The sequence below is a fragment of the Canis lupus genome, chromosome 28 (assembly GCF_011100685.1).
Source record: "Canis lupus familiaris isolate Mischka breed German Shepherd chromosome 28, alternate assembly UU_Cfam_GSD_1.0, whole genome shotgun sequence".
Classification (NCBI taxonomy): Eukaryota; Metazoa; Chordata; class Mammalia; order Carnivora; family Canidae; genus Canis; species Canis lupus.
In genome coordinates, this window is record NC_049249.1 from 27,357,455 (window position 1) to 27,364,080 (window position 6,626).

A 6,626-nucleotide genomic window follows, 5' to 3' on the forward strand; every position below is an offset into this window, starting at 1 on the left:
CTTTTCAATGTTTGTTGTCTATCATCCCAAAGCCTTAAAATAACTTTCAAGAGTGACTCAGTGTGTGCTTAACCAAAATATTGCTAATGATGAAACAGCAAAACCTCAGAAGTTTTAATTACTAATCACCTAATAGAAGACACACCCTGCTAATTATATCTCTCAACGTGGAGCTAGGAGTGTAGGCTATGGCACATTACTTTGTGGGGCACAGGGATTAAAGGTGGTGTGAGCTCCATGTTCCTCTGGACCTAGAATTTAAATGTTGAATGGTATCATTTTGGAGAAAATCGCTTACTATTTTATAGCAAGGTGATTTTACAAGTAAAAACCTTCAAGAAGAGTTGATGTGATTTTAAAAATCAACTTAGATGCTTGCATTTTGGATTGCTCCACTCTTACTCTTCAGCACATCAACAGGTAAGACTCCTAATTCATTAGTTCCTTAAAAATAGGGAGTATAGTGAGTCACATCCAAAATGTGATTAACATGGACTTTGAAATACTGGCTCTGTTTATATTTTGATTTTTGCCATAAACGTATCCAAGGGAAATGCGTTAATTTAGTAATACTAAATCTGATGAGTATATAACCATCTGTTTCCAATAATATAAAAGTTGCTGGATTGTCTTGTACTGAGCTCCCAGCTCTGCACTTATTTGCCTATGGACTTGGTCCATAAGGCTCACGAGATAAATAGCTTATCTGTCAAAATCTTAATTTCTTCACTTCTAAGATAGATGTGTAACAGTAAATGAGAAAATACATTCATATTTCTGATTTCAGTACCTGATTCACTGTAGATGCTGAATGAATGAATGAATGAATGAATGCATAAGTAATGCCAATTGGAAATTCCAAGTTGATTTTTTCTATTTGGATCATGATTTTGGGAAGGGATTTTGGTCTGTGAATATTTCTTTTTTTTTTTTTTCTGTGAACATTTCTGACCCACTAACTCAATATTGACTTGCACTCTTTACATCCTTATGCATCTCCTATGTATTGGTTGATTTTCTCTGTTTTTACCTCCTTGGTTCAATGGTGATCCTGTAAGCACAAAAAAAGTTAGTTGATATGTTTTAACCAAAAGAGAATCAAAGAATATCACACTGTTTTTAGTCTCTGCCCTCCAGCTCTGTCCTATGGGATAAAAGTGGATGGAGCTATTGTTAGTTCTAGTATATTCTAGGAAGTGTGCTCTATTTTCCATATTTGTCCTGCTCCCAAAACCGGCCTGATTTGAATGCTGAAAGCAGTTAGATTTATGAGCTCCAGAGCAGAGTTGAGTGAGTGACATTTGCCCTGGTCCATTTTCCTTTATTTGCCACTTTCTTTCCTCTGGTGGTCTCTCCTCCTCCCAGGTTCGGGGCTTCTTTGCCATCTCTACACACAGCCCACCCCTCATAATCCTCTCTGAACAAGGATGATAATATGTTTTATTTTAATCAGCAAACACAATCACCTACTATATGCCAGGTGCTGTGTTAAGCTCCAGAGACACAGCTGTGATTGACAAGTCTTCTCTAGGCCCATCAGAAATGTATGCTTTTCAGTAGGGAGTGATTTCTGTTTGCAGGTTTATTGGATTGAACACAAATTGTAAAATGGCAGCTACCAAAGAACTGAATGCAAATGGACTCTGTTACAAATTTAATGGATGCCAATATAGGTAACAGTACAAATGTGATGTAGACTCAAATTTTTAATTATGGCAGCTCTGTAATGAATATATGTGTGATGTACAAATACACACACACACACATATATAGTCTAAATTTCATATAACTGCCTATGTTTTTAAATTTATTTGGAAGCTAACTCTCTCCTCAGTTCCCTCCTTACTCAGTTTAAATCCCATGGTCCATCATAATCACTCCTTAGCATACACATTGAACTTCTCTCTGCTGCTCTTGCTTCTCTTGGCTTAACCTCAATCCCAGTTAAATCCAACACTCCATCTCCTTTGCACAGCTGAATGGGCAGCTGAGTGTGCCTGGAGAAACCCCATACCATGCAGACCATCTCACTGCGAATTCATGGTTAATCAGGCTGAAAGGGACCTTGAAGCTGCCAAGCCATCTTACTCTTCTCCCCTCGTCTATTCATATGCCTGGCTTCCTGGATTGTTTCATTCTTCTCCTCTCTACTCAAACCTCCAACACCTCCTTGCTCACCCAGCTGATGGCCTGCATTCCTATTTCCTTCTTTGTAAGAAAATGGAAACAAAGAGAAGAGGCCTTCCTGGAGCTCCCAGTACCACATCTGACCAGCTACCTGCATGCACCTGCCCATACATTCTGCATTCTCTCTCACAAGAGATGAGCTGTCCTTGCTTCCACGAAGGCCAGCCCTTCCCCCTGTGTATGTGTTACACATCTCCTCTCACCTGCTCAAGGATTCTACTCAACAATACTCTCTTCTATTTCTCCTGCCCCACCAGTTTTCTTCCTCTTTTCTGGGACATTCCCCACAGCACACAAACGTGTTATTTCACCCATCTTTAAAACCCACTTTTGAGTTGTGTACATGAGGTTTCTTATTTCTCCTCTCCTTCTTTTTTGAACTCACTCCAATCAGGCTTTCACCCCAGAAACTGCAATTGTCATGGCTACTAGTCACTCCCATGTTGACAAGCCAGTGGTCATTTCTCCATCCTCATCCATTTAGACTTAGCAGTATTTGGTACTCTTGATTGCTCCCTCCTCTAGCAGCAGGTTTTTTTTAAGTTGGCTTCTAGGATGCCACACTCTTCTGGATTTCTTCCTGCTCCTCTGATGACTTCTTGGCAGTCTTCTCTGCTTCCCTCTCATCATCTTCCTAATGTTTTAATGATGGAGTGTCCTAGGACTCCATCCTTAGATTATCCCTCTTCCTTACCTGTCGTCACCCCCTTGGTGATCTTATCCATATTCATAACATCAAACACCAACTTTAGGTTTAAGACTTCCAAGTTCCTGTATCCAGCTAAACTTCTCTCTGGAAATCCAGTCTTATAGCCAACTGTTCCTGTGGCATCTCCACCATTTGTCTAATTCTTATAGAAGCTACATATGCATAGCTGAGCTCTTGATTCTACTCCCAAATCTGTCCCTTCTAGAGTTTCTCCATCTCAATTAATAGCAACTCCAGTCTTCTGGGAACTTCATCCATAAACCTCAACATCATCCTCAACTTTTCTATCACACCTCCCTGCCAATTAATCAGTAAATTCTTTTGGATCCTCCTTCACAATTTATCCAGAACCCGAGACCACTTCTTACTGCCTCTCTCACTATCACCAGTCTCTTGTCTAGTTTACTACAATAGCCCCCTGGCTGTTCTCTCTGCCTCTCCCCTTCTCCTACTTCAATCTATTCTCAGAACAAAAGCCAACCTAAGTCAGTCTGCATCACTTTTCTTTCCAGGGCCCTCCAGTGACTACCCCCCTCACTTTGGAGTAAATGCTAAAGTTCTTCCAATGACCTGCCAAGTGCTGCATGCTTTATTCCTCTGTAGCCTCTCTAGTATCATCCTCTGCTACTTTTCTGCCATCATTCAATCCCCTGTTCCAGAATTCAGATTTTTCTTTTAATTTGAGAAAGGGACTGTGGTAAGTACACTATAAAATATAAAACCCCGAGAGGAATCCGGGGCAGCACCCTGCAAACAACCACACAACTATTTTTGTGATAAAATCTATGAATATTCATATTATGTGGGATAACGAATGTATATATATAGCCTTAGGTCAGTTTTTGCTGCCAAATGAGTCTGCTGCAAATTGAGGAACAAGAAAGTCAAAACCCTACTTCTTTTCCCCAGAGATTTTTATATTTTGAAACCACAGAATAAGGTGCAGTGGACCTGTCTTTCCTCACTGTTCCCTGAGCTCTGGTCAGGGTGGCCTCTTCATAATTCCTCAGTCATCCTAAGCACACATCCTTCCCCCAGAGGCTTGAATGTTCCCTTCCCTTTGTCTAGAATGCTGCCCTCCACCAGAAATCCCTGTACTTTGCTCCTTACTGCCTTCAGTTATGGATTCAAATGTCTCCTATTTTAGGGGTGCATGGGCGACTCACTTGTTAAGCGTCTGACTCTTGACCTCAGCTCAGGTCTTAATCTCAGGGTTGTGAGTTCAAGCCTCATGTTGGGCTCTGGGCTGGGCATGGAACCTGCCTAAGAAAACAAAAAAATACCACTTACTTTAATGAGGTGTTCCCTGGCCACTCTATTTAAACAGTAAGCCCCTCCCCACCTAAACACACCACATACCTTCATTTTATTTACTTATTCACTGTCCCTACAACCCCACTAGACTATACTCCTCGAAGGCTAGGATTATTTTTCCCACTGTTGAATCCCCAGTTCTGAGAATAATATCTGGTGCATAATAGGCACTCGAATAAATATTTCTTGAATAAATTAATGAATCTGTTTTAAAGATTTTCATGTCATTAAGAAAGGCTGCTCATGGTAAGATAGAGAAATGACTCATTTAGAGAATGGGAATTAAGAAAATATGAACTGATATGCCAACCTATATGATTTCTTAACCAATTAAACTTAGCTTCACGTAATGTGCTATATTTCAAATGCTCTTTTAAAGAACTTTTAGGTCAAAGAGGAAATAAAACACTTCAGTTGCAGAATATTTCAAAATGTAATGACTCAAGAACTGAAGAAACTAGAAAAAGAACAAGTAACAGTGAAGGAAGAATTTCATTAATGAAAATAAAAGTAGAGGTTAATACATTGGAAAAACATGAGAAAAGCAATCTAATTGATAGATATGTGTGGTGGTTGCTTAATAAAACTAAAAAAATAGAAAAATAGAAAACCATGATGACAGACTTAAATAAACACAGGGAAATAACCACAGACGTGGAAGAAATTAAAATGTTATACTTATATAAATTGAATTGAAATTCTAGATGGAAATCTTACTCTTTACACCAAAATAAATCTCAGATCAATGAACATTTAAAATAAAAGAGTGAAACAAGAAAAGTATTAAAGAAAACAGTGACATTGTTAATAATCTTGAAGTAAGGAAGGCTTTTCTAAACAAGAAGAAACTCCAAAGCCATAAAGGAAAAGATTGATCATTTTGTTGAGTAAAATGTGAAACTTCTATAAAACAAAAATATAAACAGCAAACTAGAATATCTTTTCTCAATAGCTGACCAAAGAGGAGCAAATCTCTCTACAATTCAGAGTTTTTACAAAAAATCAGAAAAAAAGTGCATAGGACACGAAGATCTCACCCACAGATGTGCAAAGGGCCAGAAATGCAAATGTATTCAAGCATTTAGGCAATTCAAGAAGTGCCAATTTAAAGGACCCTGGTAAGTTACAACCATAGAAGATATAGAGTATTTACAACATTCTTCATTTCAAAATCCAAACTCACTTCCATAGACTGAATAATGTATTAAGAGAGAGAAGAAGAGAGTGTGTGTGTGTGTGTGTGTGTATGAAGCAATGCAAAAAATAAATTCAGTTAAATATTCTAGAAAAAAACAGAAGGTTATAATTAGAAAGGCATGATCCAGGGGCACCGGGGTAACTCAGTTGGTTAAGCATCCAATTCTTGATTTCTGCTCAAGTCATGATCTCAGGGTCATGAGATGGAGCCCCAAGTCAGGCTCTTGCTGAATGTAGAGTCTGCTTGAGATTCTCTCTTTCCCTCTCCCTCTGCCCCTCCCCACCAATGCTTTCTATCTCAAATAAATAAATCTTTTTTAAAAGGGCATGATCGAACGTGAACTCATTGGTCCAAATAAGAACTGGATAGATGTGTGCTTCAACAGAAAAAACAGAATAGATTCCAGGCAGGAGAAATATTGATGGAGGAGCCGTACTATACTAGGGATACATTGAAGAGGGCACATGTTTACTCTTGCAACTAGAAAAACAAAGGCACCAGAGAATCCAGGAAAATGAAAACAGCACAAGAAAATCATGATCCAAATATGGAGCAAACTAAAATGACACTGATCTTGAGCACTTCATGTCTATGAAAAGATAATTCATTTGAATATTCTCCTTTGAAAGGAATGGGAAACTGAATAAAGAGTGCAGACAAGGAAATGTAATTATAGCATGCTAGCTGGCTCTGAAAGGAAAAATATTTATCTAGTCATAATAATATAAATTCTGTTTATTGACATTCAATTTTTTGGAGCCAGCCTACAGACAAAACATGAAAGACTTAATTATGATTATAGAACAAAGTCTGAATGTTATCAACTTTGACGGTATGAAAGTCAAAGTGCAGCTGGCAAATCTTGGAAGATGGGAGGAAGACAGGCAACATGGCTTAAAACTTGTCTTGCAAAGGTAGGCAGCCAAGTTATGAGGAGTAGGAGGTATGGATCAAGAAACAGAAGATTACTGGAGCGCCTGGGGTGGCTCACTTGGTTAGGCATCCTACTCTTGATTTCAGCTCAGGTCCTGATCTCAGAGTCTTGATATTGAGCCCTGCGTTGGGCTCCATGCTGGGTAATGAAGGCTGCTTAAGATTCTCTCTCTCCCTCTTCCTCTGCCCCTCCTGCCTCTATGCACGCGTGCGCTCTCTCTCTCTCTCTCAAAAAAAAAAAAAAAAAAAAAAAAAAGGTTACTATTTAAGTTTACAGTGAAAGCC